Raw genomic sequence first — 13,982 nt, forward strand, 5'->3', positions numbered from 1 at the left:
CACTCCACTTCAGCGGTCCCCTTTTTGTCCTCATCCTGGAACTTGTATTTGCATACAACCGCTCCATTACCCACCCATTCGTTCACTCTTCACTTGCTCATTAATAAATGTGTTTGCAATAAATACCTGCTAACCACTTACAAAGTTCCAGGACAGGACGGGAGGTAGTAGGGGACACAAAGGACAAGGGGCCTAGAGATTTTCTTCTCTTCATCTATGAAAGTAGCCTGCCATTCAGCTACTGTTGCTGTTCCCTCATCCCTCCTAAGCCCTCTCCTCTGCCTCCAACTTCGAGACGTGGTTTCTTCAAGTATGATTCCTGAATCACCGGGGGTGGAGGTAAAAAGATGCTACATGGGCCCTGCCCCAGGAAATTGAGTTAGAAATTCAAGGCCAACCATTCCTTGTATGTGACTGAAACGTGTCATCTCTTTTTGATAGTTTAATAAAGTTACCTAAATTAATACATGTATATTAAAATTACAAATAGTATCAAGTAAATAAAATAAGACACCTTTATTCCCACTGCAATCCCACTCCTCTCCTTGGAGTTAAGAGTCTGGGCTTCCATTTTTCTTGCATGTACAAACATATGGGTCTTCTTTATACAAATCATCACTTGAAATGAACTAACTACAAGCTTTCTCATTGAGCTGTTGCTTTATTTCTCTCTGTCTTTTACTGGACTTTCAAGGATCCTATATCTTTTCCCTCCCTTAGCTATTTGAAAATTATATATTCATTTCTATTTATCTGATGTTATACTTACATTTTTGACACAGATATTTAAGCATGTTTTTCCCTATCAATGTTGAGAATGAATCAGCATTCATAACATCTATACTCAAGGTAATACTGTTATTAAAACTTTGTCCCAAGGCCCCTTTTGAAAATGTTTATTATGGAGACTTTCCAACACAGACAAGAGTAGACCAAAGGGTGTAACGAATTCCTCTGGACACCTCACCAGCGTAAACATGAAGAGTATGTACCAATCGTGGTCAATCTTATTTCATCTATATCCCCATCCACTGCTCCTCCCATATTATTTTGAAGCATATCCTACATATCACATCATTTCATCTGTAAATTTTTTCATATCTATCTCAAAAAGGTATAAGGACCCTTTATATGTGTGTGTGTGTGTGTGTGTGTGTGTGTGTGTGTGTATGTGTGTGTATAAAACTGCAATATCAGTATCACACCTAAAATAGATTAATAATATTCTCAAATATCTCACAAATACCCACAATTCCAATTGTCTCATACATATCATTAATTTTTTTCTTTTCTCTGCAGCTCGTTTGAACTGGAATCCAAATAAGGTCCACATTTTAAACATTACAATTCGTTGATGTGTTGTTAGAATCTCTTTTAATCTATAGGTCTCCCTTCCATCTTTTTTTTTCCTTACAATTAATTTGTTGGGGAAAAAAAAAGAAAAAGATTGTTTGCCCTATAGTTCCCAAGTCTGGATTTTGCTGACTGCTTCCCATGGGTGTTGTTTAACAAGTTCTTCCATTTTCTGAATGGGTCGTTAGATCTATCGGCTCGATTGGATTCAGGCTTGATAATTTTGGCAAGAATACTTGCTAGATGGTGGTGTGTGCTTCCATCAGGAGTTACATAATGTTTGGTTGCCTTTCTTTTTGTCATATTAATAGCTAACAATGCTCCTAGGCCCAAAATTATGATATTCAAAATCCATTATTCTTCATTTATTAGCTGGGATAGTTCTATAAAAGTAAACTCCTTGTCTATTGCTTTACCTGGTGGAGTAAAGAGAAGGCAGGATAAATAATTTTTTTCTTTTATTTAATTTTCAAAATAATGTCTTGGTTTCCCATCATCCTCCAATGGCGACCAATTAGATTCACTTTTGTTGTCCTTCTTGGTTTAATATTATTATACACTCACGCATGTATACACATTTGATATGCTTTAACCCTCTGTAGTCACCATCCTCAGCGATGCTCAAATTGTCCAATCTTTGGTCAGTTGGAACCTCTTCAGCTTTGCTCCTGAGTACTGACTGGTTAAGATAAGACCTCACAACATCATATATTAATGGTTAGTCTCTGGTAAATATACAAGTTGAAAGTCTACCTGTAATGATTTTGCCCTGTCAAACGATTTTATTTGCACAAACCTTGGAGAATGGGAAGCTTCTCAACTTGGCCGATGGAACTGCATGAGTAGGGAGCAGATCATACTCCTCTGTGGAGGGCACGATTCCTTGATTGATATTACAAGGCAATAAGCTTTACCCTTCCTTTTAGGCACAGACATCTCCTCTGATTCAGACAAAAACAGCTGGTAGCGAATGTAGCAGCCACATATTCATCCCTCTCCCAGTATCGATTCTTTGTACCCAAACATGTAGAGTCTCTGGTGTGAGATTTTATTATTTATTTCCCCCAAACTCTTTCTTATTGATGTATAATTTACATACAATAAAATGTACAGGTTTCATTATACAAGTTGATGGGTTTTGACAAATGCATATCCCATATATCTAGCACCCCAACAAGAAGTAGAACGTTTCCATCCCCAAGAAAATTTCTCATACCTCCTTCTAGGCAATGCCACCCACCTTCTCAGACATAACCGCTGATATGTTTTCTATCATTATAGATTAGATCTGTTTCATTTGAACTTTGTGTGAATGGAATCAAACAGAATACATTTTCAGTGTCTGGATTCTTTCTCACAACATAGCAACTTTGAGATTTATCTATGTTGTATCAGTAGTTCATTTTGAAGGCAGATGGGACACTGCAGTTTGTTAATCCTTTCTCCAGTTGGTGAACATCTGGGTTGTTTCCAGTGTTTGACTATGAATGAAGCAACAGTAAACATTCACATACTAGTCTTCTTGTAGATATGTTTTCATTCCGCCTAGTTTGGAATTGGAGTTGTATTGTAAGTACTCATATGTACTTAACTTTAGGAGAAATGGATTTACATAGTGATTGTACCATCTTACATGTCTACCCACAATATTCTAATTGTTCCACATCCTCACCAACACTTGTTACTGTCAATCTTTTGAATTCCATCTATTGCATCTCTCATTGCAATTTTAATCTGGATTTCCCTAATGACTAATGATATTGAACATATTTTCACACACTTCTTGGTTAATCTTATACCTGCTTTTGTGAAGTGTTTGTTGAAGTCTTTTGGTCCCTTGTTATTGGGTTGTTTATCTTTTTATCATTGATTTGTACAGATTCTTTCTATATTCTGGGTATAAGTCCTTCATTGGAGATACGTATCATGAATATTTCCTCCTAATCCATGGCTTGTCATTTCATTTCCTTAGAGTTTGCTTTTAATTTTATTTCTCACTTTATTTCTATGCTGTGGGATCTTCCCTCAGTTGCTAACCTAAGCTCAAAATAGAATATATCATTTATTGAGCACTTACTGTGGGCCCTTTACTGTACTGAGCTCTCCTACGCCCACTGACCTCCCTGCTTACTCCCCACAATTCTGGGAGGCAAATAACATCTACCAAGTTGAGTCACTGGAGGCAAACACTGAACAGCCTTCCAATATTACCGAGCCAGTAAGTAGTGGCAGGGAGGCTTTGAAGTAATGGTATTCAGTGCGGGCTACACATTTGAGTTACTGGGTGGAGGTCGAGAGGAAATTACTGATGCCCAAGCCCCAACCTTAGGAATTTTGATTTGATCTGGGGATGATGAGTTCAGTCACGGGCATTTTTAAAAAGCTCTGCCAGTGATTCTGCGACTCAGAACCCTGACTCAAAATGGGCTCTGTGCTTCCTGCTGCTACTCAGTTTGGCTCCTGAAGGTTGCCACGCCTGCCAGTGCAGAAAGAGTTAAGTGACAGGCCGTCTGTCCGTCCCAGGGGCCAGCTCTTTGCTTCCTTTCCTGGCTGTGCAAAGAGAATGCATGCCTGGCTGAGGCCGTTTTCACTGCAGACTGGAGATGATTTGGGTTTTAATTTAAGGAGCTCTTTAAAATCTGCTCTCTCTTCCACCCCCTCCTCCCTAGGAGATAGCACATCCAGACGTCAGTGCACAAAACCGGGTCCAATTTGGAAGGCTGCAGCAATCTGGAGAACCATCCGAAGTGTCCTTGCAGACAGGCAGTCACAACTCGGAAATGATGATTGCACAGGGCTTTCAACGTTGTATGCAAATCGCCTCCCTTGCCGACAATTTTCAGCGTGCTGTCATTTAATGAGGCTCCCCGTTCTCCAAGGAAAGCTGGTACCTAGTGGGGGAGGAGTCTTGCTTTTCTTGTCAGTATCCCACTGCTGCTGCTGTGGCTTCCAGGAGCTGAGCTGGGGTTCCCGAAAAGCCAACATCTTTAACAAGTGGGAAAGGAGAGAGCCCGGGAGAAATAGGTTTCTCTAAAATAAGACCCTCTTGATTTTTCCCCCTGTAATGTTTATAGCTCATAGCAGCAGGCCCAGAAAATCCTTATTTGTTGTGGAATCAGAACCCTGGTGTCACTCAATGGAGGGCAGGGAGAGGAGGAATTTAATGCAATTCTTCTCTGGAGTTTTGAAAATTACCATCATAAATTAGGTGTCAGAAAAACACGCAGAGTGTGCAAAACAATATTGGATATTTGTTCCCGGCCAACAAGCATTCACAGAGAGAATATGTAAGACTTGCTGAGGGGAAACAAAATGACCCACATCGGTACAGAATCTCTCCCCAGAAAGCTCAGGAGCCGTGCTTTGCAGAACAAGGACGCCTGAATTTCAGGAAAGCTTAGGAAACTAGAGTCATGGCCACCTCAGGTGGTGACTGATGCCTGAAACATGGCATCTATAACATGGTTTCCAAAGTGTGGTCCCAGGGATAACAGCTTTGGCATTCACGGGTCGTCTGTCAGACCTACTGTCAGAAACTCTGGGGGTGGGGCTTCCAGTGATTTTGATGCACCTTAAATTATGAGAACCATCCATCTAACGTACTCTCGAGAATCATTTTTGGAAAACTTGAGCCCTCCTGAATTATAAGCAGGAGGCAGGGGAGCTGTTTTCAGTCATTTCCTCCCTGGTAAAAATTAGGGCGGGAGTGGGGTTGGATGGGTAACCGTGAGGACTCCATCCAGAAGCAGAAGCAGAGCAGCTGAGGAGGCAGAACAGCAGTTTTCCTGCCTGCACACTGTGGCCTCAGGCAGCTGGGGCCATTTTCCTGCAGATTTTCCCTGTGAAAGGATACCAGGGATAACAAAGGATTCCAGCGATAACAAAGCCCCTACATGACAAGGCTCCCGCCTTCTGTTCGAGGGGCACAAGGTCTGCAGACATTTCTGGAAGGCTCCAGGTTGGAATTAGGGAGGTGGGGTGGTGGAAGGGAGGCTCTCAGGAATGTCTCACAGCCCATGGATAAAGGGGCCTCCTCTGGCCCACCCAGGGCAGGCTGGGTACCAGTCCTAACAGGTCACTGTGTACAATCTACGCGTGCAAGTGGACATGGCAGGCCTGCTTCGGAAACAAGAGCTTAACCCACCAGGAGTTTCATGCTCAGAACAAAGAAGAGCTGAGAAGGAGCAGCCAGCACTGGAGAGGAGGAAGAAGTGGATGGAAGGGAGGATGAGCCCCAGAACAGGGTGGTTTAAAGGTACCTGGGATTTGTTTTCATTATGTCTGGAAGGGAAGCAGACATGGAAATGAGTGTCATGGAGGAAGACGTTTATCACACTCTCAGTTCCCTAGGAACAGGAGACATGGCTACAACAGGCAGGGGAGGGGCAGACCCAGAAACACTGGAGCCCAGGAGGCAGAAGGAGGGAGGAGAAGATGTGGGCAAGAGCCTTTACTGTGCTTTTCACGGGAAGGACAGAGGTGAGGCAGGCGGAGCAAGCGTAGGATTGGCGAGTTTGAATCATTTCAGCGGGCGCTGGGCACAGGGCTGTCCTTAGTTGGCTGGCCCCTGGCCCTGGAGTGACGGGGGCAGAGAGGGAGTGTGAGAGCCCCACAGAGGAGGTGGTTGGGGAGTGGGTTCTACATCGGTTGGTTTGTATACGAAAGGCACACTTGCAGGCAAGTGGTTTGCTCCCTCCAGGAACTGGGAAGGGCAGTCCCCCAGGATCAACGTATCAGAAGACAGAAAATAAAAGACATGGCTAATACACAGGAACATCCAAGTGAGATCCTAAAAGCTGGCCTCCTTACTAGAGCTTATTACTTTGTTCCCAATCCCTTTACCTGTGCTGTCAGGCATGGTAGACCCTAGTGACATGTGGCTATCGAGCATTTGAATTGGGGCCAGTGTGACTGACAAACTGAATTTTACATTTTTATTTACTTTTAATTAATTCATCAATATTAAAAATGGAAGCAGTGTAAAATAGTCTTCCATTAAACAGACTTAGTAAGAGTGTAAAATATCTCACTAATTATTTTTCTATTGATTACATGTTGAAATTAAACTATTTTGGATATAGTACTGAGTTAAATAAAATCGACTATTAAAATTGATATCACCTGTGTCTTTTTACATTTTTTAAATGCAGCTACTAGGAAATTTTAAATTAGAGATGTGGCTTGCATTGTATTGTTATTGGACAGTGCTGGCCTATAGCCTGAATGATTGGAGGTAAAAATCCTAAGACAACAATAAAATAATGGTTTGCCCTGAGAGATGGGTGCTAACAAAACAGTGTGTGCCTTCCTCTTGCCAGGGTTGGCTTATGCTCATCAGGATCTAGGAGAAAGCGGTGGCACAGGCAGATGTTGCCATGGCTAAAAAAAAAAAAATCATGCTCAAGCAATTTCTTGAGACAGAAATCTACCTCACTTAGTTCTCACAGCTGAGCGATGGCTGTGAGGCCCAGAGGCAACGTGCATTTCCTGGCTGCCACAGACCCTGAAGGCCCCAAAGCCTGCCCAGGCCCCCAGCTCTTCTCCCCTGCCCCAGCCCAACCACTCCCTGGATGGCCAGGTCTGGCAGAGACAGGGAACAGCGAAGAAGGGCAAGTGAAGGGACCAGACTGAGGGTTTTGCACGGCCTAGTACTCACTTGCTGAGCGTCCACTCCCAAGCAGCCCTCTACCCTGGCTGTTCTCGTCTGGTTGGCAGCTCTGGGAAGTGTGCATGATTCACAGACATCCTCAAGGTTAGACTTTTGGGCATTGTGATTATAAATTAGTACAAGAGGTTTCTTGGCACTGGATCCAGGAGTCCTGAGCCTGTGTCAACTTGCAAGAAAGCTTCTCAGCTAATTGGGAGTGGGGGTGGAGGTGTAAGGGTTCCTGGGCCTAGGAGAGGCCAGCTGCTACCAGGCTCCTAATGGGAATCCTGAGATCGGAGCAGGGTGGGATGGGGCCGTGGATGGAAGGGTGACCTAGCAGAACTCCTGAGGTGAGGGAGCACAGTCGGCAGCTGTGTGAACCCACACACTTTTGACAAGGGGATGAGGGGCACTGGCCTCCCTGCAAATGCCATCTGAAATCCTGGGCCACGTCCTCTAGGGAGCGGGGTGTGACCCTTTAGTGGAGGGCTCTCTGAAAAATGGGAAAGAGAATCTCTAGATAGTCCAGAAAAGGATTATCTTGAAAAAGGGAACAGCTGTCTCCTTCCCATTGGTAGAAGCAATCCAGATTGTTCAGCTCAACAAGTTATTTTTTTGTGTGTGTGTCTAATATGTGCACACAAAAAGTAGGTACCAGCATAGGTAAACACATAGAGACAGAAAACAAATCGATGGTTGCCAGGGGCTGGGGGAGAAGGAAATGGTGAACAACTGCTTAATGGCTATGAAGTTTCCTTTTGGGGTGTTGAAATGTTTTGGAACTAGGTAGACATGATAGTTGCACAACACTGAATTGTGTACTACATATCACTGAACTGTTCCCATTACACTACTTAATTTTATGTTGTGTGAATGTCATCTCAAAAAAAAATTTATCTGTAAAATTTAAATATAAAGAAAGAAAAAGTCCCTGCGTTAATATTAGGTGGGATAGAATTTAGACCAAAAATCACTAAACATGACAAAGAAGGGTATTCTTAATAAGATGATTTAAAGCTGATATTGAAAATAAAATACATAGACAACAGGCAAAATAACTCTAAAAAAAAAAAAAAGAAGAAGAGCAATGATGGTAGATTATCACTTTCAGATATTTAAAATACTATAAAGCCCAAGTATTAAAACAGTAAGATTAAGATATGGCACATAACTAGTTAACACCAATAGAACAGAAAATAAAACCAGATATAGACCCAAATACATGTTAGAATTTAGAATATAATAAAGGCAAGATATCATTAATAAAGAAAAAATGGACTTACTGGTACTAACAAAAATTTAATACAACTCTGAATAAAGTTGAACCCGTACCTCATATCATTTGCCAGGAAAAACTGCAGATGGATCAATATTTAAATATAAAAAAATTAAACCATACAAGTATGAGAAGATAACAAGGGGGTAAATTCTTTACAACTTTTGAGTGGGAAAAGCCTTTCTAACTATGACTCAATAACCAAAGGCATTAAACACTGATATATTTGACTTCATAAATAAAAAACAAACTTGTGTGATAAAAAAATATATATTAAGCAAAGTCATATAGTTGCATCTCCTAACATAGAGAAAGTGCTAATTTTTCTGTTTTATAAAGTATTCCTAGAAATTGAGAAAAGGACCAATAACCCAATAAAAAAATTGGTGAAGGGACATAAAAGTGACCCTTAAATATATGAAAAGATACTTAGTCTCTTTCATTATAATTCTAAATTAAACCTACACTGAAATACCATTTTCGTCTCTCAGATTGACAAAAATCCCAAAGTTTAAAAACACCCTCTATTGAAAAGGCTGGGTGGGAATGGACACTCAAATACTACTGGTGAGAGTGCAAAATCCCACAACTTTCATCCTGTTAATACCTCCTCAAATTGCAAATATTCCCTAACTCATTCATCCCATTTTGGAAATCTATTTCACAGATATATACCTGCACACATAGGAAGTGATATTCATATCACTCAAAGGACCACTGGCCAAATCTGGCCTGCTACCCGTTTTTTATCTGGCCTGTAAGTTCATATTGATTTTTACTTTTTTTTTTTGACGTCTATGCAGATTTTTACGTTTTTAAGTGGTTGAAAAAAAATCCAAACAAAAATATTTTATGACATGTGACAATTATACAAAATTTACATTTCAGCATCCACATAGTTTTGAATGTCATCGGTAAAAAATTTGTGGAAATTTGTTTTCTATTAAAGAAGGATTGACATGATAACCTTAATTTTTCCTACTGGCTCTAAAAGCCTAAAATACACATTTGCTACCTAGCCTTTTACAGGAAAAACTGGGGATCATCTCTATTACAGCACTGTTTACAGGAACAAAAGATCGGAAGTAACCCCAAGGTTCGACAACGCGGACATAATCAGTGGTATATCCCCAAAATAGAATTCTATGATCTATGAAAAAATGAAAACATTCTCATTGCACTAATCGATTTCTTAGGCTTTAAAGTAAAAACAAAAAAGGTACAAATAACGTATGTAGTTTGCTTCATTTTGTGTAAGAAAGGAGGAAAATAAGAATATGAGGGATTATTATTATCACCTTTTTTTTTTTAATTTCTTTTTTTTCCCCCTTCTTCCACCTCCCCCCTCCCACTCCGGTTCAAGCCGTTGTTTCTCAGTCTAGTTGTGTAGGACACAGCTCCGTGGCCCATGCTGGTATTATGAGCCTTGCGCTCCCCCCACTTCCCCTGGCTGAGGCAGCCGGTCAGCCGCTCACAGCAGCCCACAGCAGCTCTCACTGGCTGCCGCCCAGCAGCCTGTGGCGGGTGCAGCTCACAGGCCCATGTGGGAATCGAACTGGCGACCTCGGCGTTAGGAGCATGGTGCTCCAACCACCTGAGACACGGGGCCAGCCCTATTATTATTATTAATTATTATTATTATTACTACCATCATCATCATTATTTGTATTTGCATTGAGAAATACTATAAGGACAAACCAGAGACTAATAAATGTGGAAATATGGCTATCTGTAGAGGTGGATGGGGATGGCCATGAAAAACATTGAGCAATTTTTATTGCTCAATCTTTGCACCTGGAAACACTGTCTGGTATATGATAGACTTCTGATGAATATTTACTGAATGTAGGAGTGAATGAATGAATGAATGAATGCAGACATATTCTGCAGATATATTAAAGATTAGAGCTTGGACCAATGGGTAGGAATTAGATGAAGGCTGTAGGTCAGCATCAGAAAGATTTTTCTAATAAAGCAGTCAGAACTGGAACAGGCTGCGTTGGGAGGTGGAAGATCCCAAGGGATCCCTTGGTGTTAGTATATTGAGTCCTAAACCTGGGTATATGTAAGATTTGGGGAGGGGGGAAGGGGAGCAGGATTTAAAAGCAGAGTCCTAGGACTGACTCATTGTAGAATGAATCAGAATCTCTGGAGGAATAGCCCAGAAGTCTGGGGTTATTTTTTGTTTTGTTTTTTAAAGGCTCTCAGGAAATCCCCATGTAATCAGCCTAGCACCATTCATTTACTTTTTTATTCAGGAACTATTTACTGAGCCCCTATTTACATTCCAGGCTGCCGTGGGAGGTAATGAGGACAGAGCCAGGAATAAGGCAGGCATTGTTCCAGCTCTAAAGAGACTGGCAGTCCAGGAGGAGAAACAGGCAACAAGAAATAAATGGACAAATACACTGATAATTTCAGGGAGCAATATGTGCTATGATGAAAGTAAAACTGGGTGAGGTAATAGTTTAACTGCAGAATTTAGAAAAGGTGGTTAGGGAAGGTCCCCCTGAAGAGGTATTTCTGCTGGGAGCTGCATAAGGAGCTATAGTCATGTGTTGATGTGAAGAAAGAGTATTCCAGAGGGAGCAGAGCACAAAGGCTCTGTGGGAGGAGCTTGATGGGTACCAACCAGGTGGACCAAGGCCACTGTGGCCACAGGAGAAGACAGAGATGGACCAGATCGAAGAGGTGGGCAGGGAGCAGGTCAAGAAGGGCTGTGTAGCTGGATTTTTTTATTCTAAGAGTAATGTGAAGCCCTGGAGTTTGGGAACCATGTTAGGGGGTTTCCAACATCCCATTTGGCAGATGCAAGAGTTGGAACCAAGACCCTGGTCAGCTTATTTCTTTTCCAATCACCCCCATTGGTACATGTGTATGTCTTTTTCCCCAGAGGGCCATGACTTAAAATTCTATGTCCCTAACAGTGCCCAAGGGTGTCTTAAACAAAGCGAGTGGTCCACAGTTGCATGAAATGATAAATTCAGATAGTCTGAAAAATTAGTAAATAAAATCAAAAGAAGGCATCTTATCCCGATTTCCATGCAATCTCTATAGATTTCTTGAGTGTCATTAGCAGGAGTTCACTACCCCAGTAATTTACTACTTTCCAGTGAAATTGCTAGTTTTAAAGATACATCTAATTTAAATACTTGCAAATAAGTACTTTAATCCAATGAAATTAGGCTGAACTAGTGAATATATGAAAAACTTCTGAAAAGTTGGCTTGCAATTAAAAAAAATGTTTAATTTAATGCATTTCTACTTACATGTAATAATTTTAAATATTACTCTCAATACAAATGGACATTTCAAATACTAATTTCAAGGCATACAGTTTTTAAGGGTCCCTAACCTACATGATGTATATAATAAACCGCCTAAATGTTTATTAGTAAACTGGCCACCCGACACTTTCAAACTTGCACTTCTAACTAAGAACTAAAACCCACTTAAACAAGCCGTCTGTTGGACCAAGGTCAGGGGTGTTAGGAAGTCACACAGGAATTTGGCACCTTTCTGGGGTTAGTCCGAGACGGGGCACCATCTAGCTCTGTGACTCCGGACAAGCTCCTTCATCTCATCTCCCTGGCTCCTAGTTTCTTCACATGTAAACGGAGAGAGGTGGACGAGATCATCAGGGCTTCTTTTTAGTTTTAAGGTCTAGGCCATCTATTCCCAAAACAAAATGGAAAACGGCAAGGCCTTTGAGTAAAACATTGTTCCTCATTCATAAACACAGAAACAAATTTTACCTTCAGTGATGGAGGTTGGGGAGAAGAGCACTTTATACAGCAAACAGATTGGTTTACAGATGAAAAATGAACCCCAAATCAAGCTACATCTGGAAGAGAACTGGTGTCAAACATCAGTAGGTGGGTACAAATGTTACTTGCATTTTTGGCAGACATCGACGCGGCTTTGGTGTGAAGCAACATCTTCCCTCCAAAATAGCTTGGGTGGAAAGTTTGTTAATTCACTACATTCCTGATAAGTGTGTTGAAATCTAATTTTTGGACAAAAATACACCCAGAAAGCATAATGCATAAGAAAACTATTGATTAGTCTAGTCACAAACCCCAGACATGAGTCTTACAGCAATCATTGATGAAGAAGTTTCTAGCTCCCAAGAACAATGACAAAACCAGCAGCTAGCCACCGATCTGCTCCCAGGTTTTCTTATACTTGCGCACAACTGCTAATTCTGTATAAATGTAAGCAACAAAATAGCTTTTGGGATCCTTAAAATGAAGCCTATTTTCTGCCACTACCCACCCACAACCATCTGCTACACCATGGATGAAAGATGATAGAGACCTCCTAAGAAAGCTTCCCAAGGAAAACGAAGTTTCTGAAGCTATAGGTCAATCATTTTAAACATAATCGAACTACTTTAAATATCAAGTTTGTTTGGTTAATAAGTCCAAGAGAAATGAAACTATGTTTAGTGATTACCATGTTGTGTTAAAATAACAAAAATAAAAAATAAAAAGGAAATTCCTTGACTCTGACAGCACTAATTGTTATTCGTTCACTTATGTATTAAACAAATACTTCAGCCACTGCCATGTGCCAGGCTCTGTGCTGCGTGCAGGAGATACAACAGAGAAAAGTTCCTGCCATGGCGAGGCTCATGAGGCCGATTCAGGGACTACTAAACAAGTAATTAAAATGATTTCCTTCATTATCACTCACAGAGAAGGGGCTGGGACAGAGAATGACAGAGGAGGAAAGCCAGAGAGCACCTGTCTGAAGACAGGCCCCTCAAGGCCTAAAACTTGAGGAGGTAACAGGCAGGTTCTAGGCCCCAGATGGCCATGCAGAACGGCTCTGCGGCAGGGAATCGTTTGTGAAAGTCAGGACCCAGATCCCCCCGTGCGGCCTGAGTGTGCTGAGGTGAGGAAGGCATACAGGGTGAGTTTGGCGAGGAAGGCAGTGAAGGCCACGGATCTTACAGTCATGATAGGAAGTTGGATTTTAAGGGGAATGGGAAGTGACGGGAGGGGTTTTAACAGACAACTGAGATAATCTGGTTTTTAAGGGATTGTATTTGGTGCCATGTGAATTGATTGGAAATGGGAAAGAATGAAAGTGGGAAGTATCATAACGCTGCTGCAGTGCAAGAGATGGCAGCCGTCTGAACAAGGAGAAACACGGACCCAGTGTCTACAGAGGGTGCCAAACAAATGCATATACATTTTACCAAAGGGAAAAGCTGTATTAAAATGGTAATACTCAATATATACCGATAACAAAAGATGAACACAAGTCACGTTTGACTTCTGCAATTACAAGAGGGGCTCAGGTGGTTACCATCAGCGTCCAGACACTTCTGATCATGGCGCACTACTGCTTGAGCCATGTTGACCAAAGTGTCCATTTGTGTCCAAAGTGTCCATTTTTTGTCACCCCTGGTATTTTGCAGCTCATGTGAAAAGACTTGACGATGGATTATAATGGGTGGGGGTGGGAGTGAGGAAAGGGAGGAATCAGATTGACTCTTAGGTGCACGGAGGTGCCATATCTGAGATGGTCAAGACTGGGGCGAGTGGTGGTGCGTGGCCACACAGCAGCCTACCCGTCTGTCTCCTTGTACCTGCCCCTAAAGAAAGGAGAGTCTGTGAGCCGGATCCTTTCAGGGACTTTGCTTCACCTTTGTGCTTACACCTTATGTCTCCCTGATTGGCCCCAGAAAGATGGGGCTGG

The sequence above is a fragment of the Rhinolophus ferrumequinum genome, chromosome 8, assembly GCF_004115265.2.
Source record: "Rhinolophus ferrumequinum isolate MPI-CBG mRhiFer1 chromosome 8, mRhiFer1_v1.p, whole genome shotgun sequence".
Classification (NCBI taxonomy): Eukaryota; Metazoa; Chordata; class Mammalia; order Chiroptera; family Rhinolophidae; genus Rhinolophus; species Rhinolophus ferrumequinum.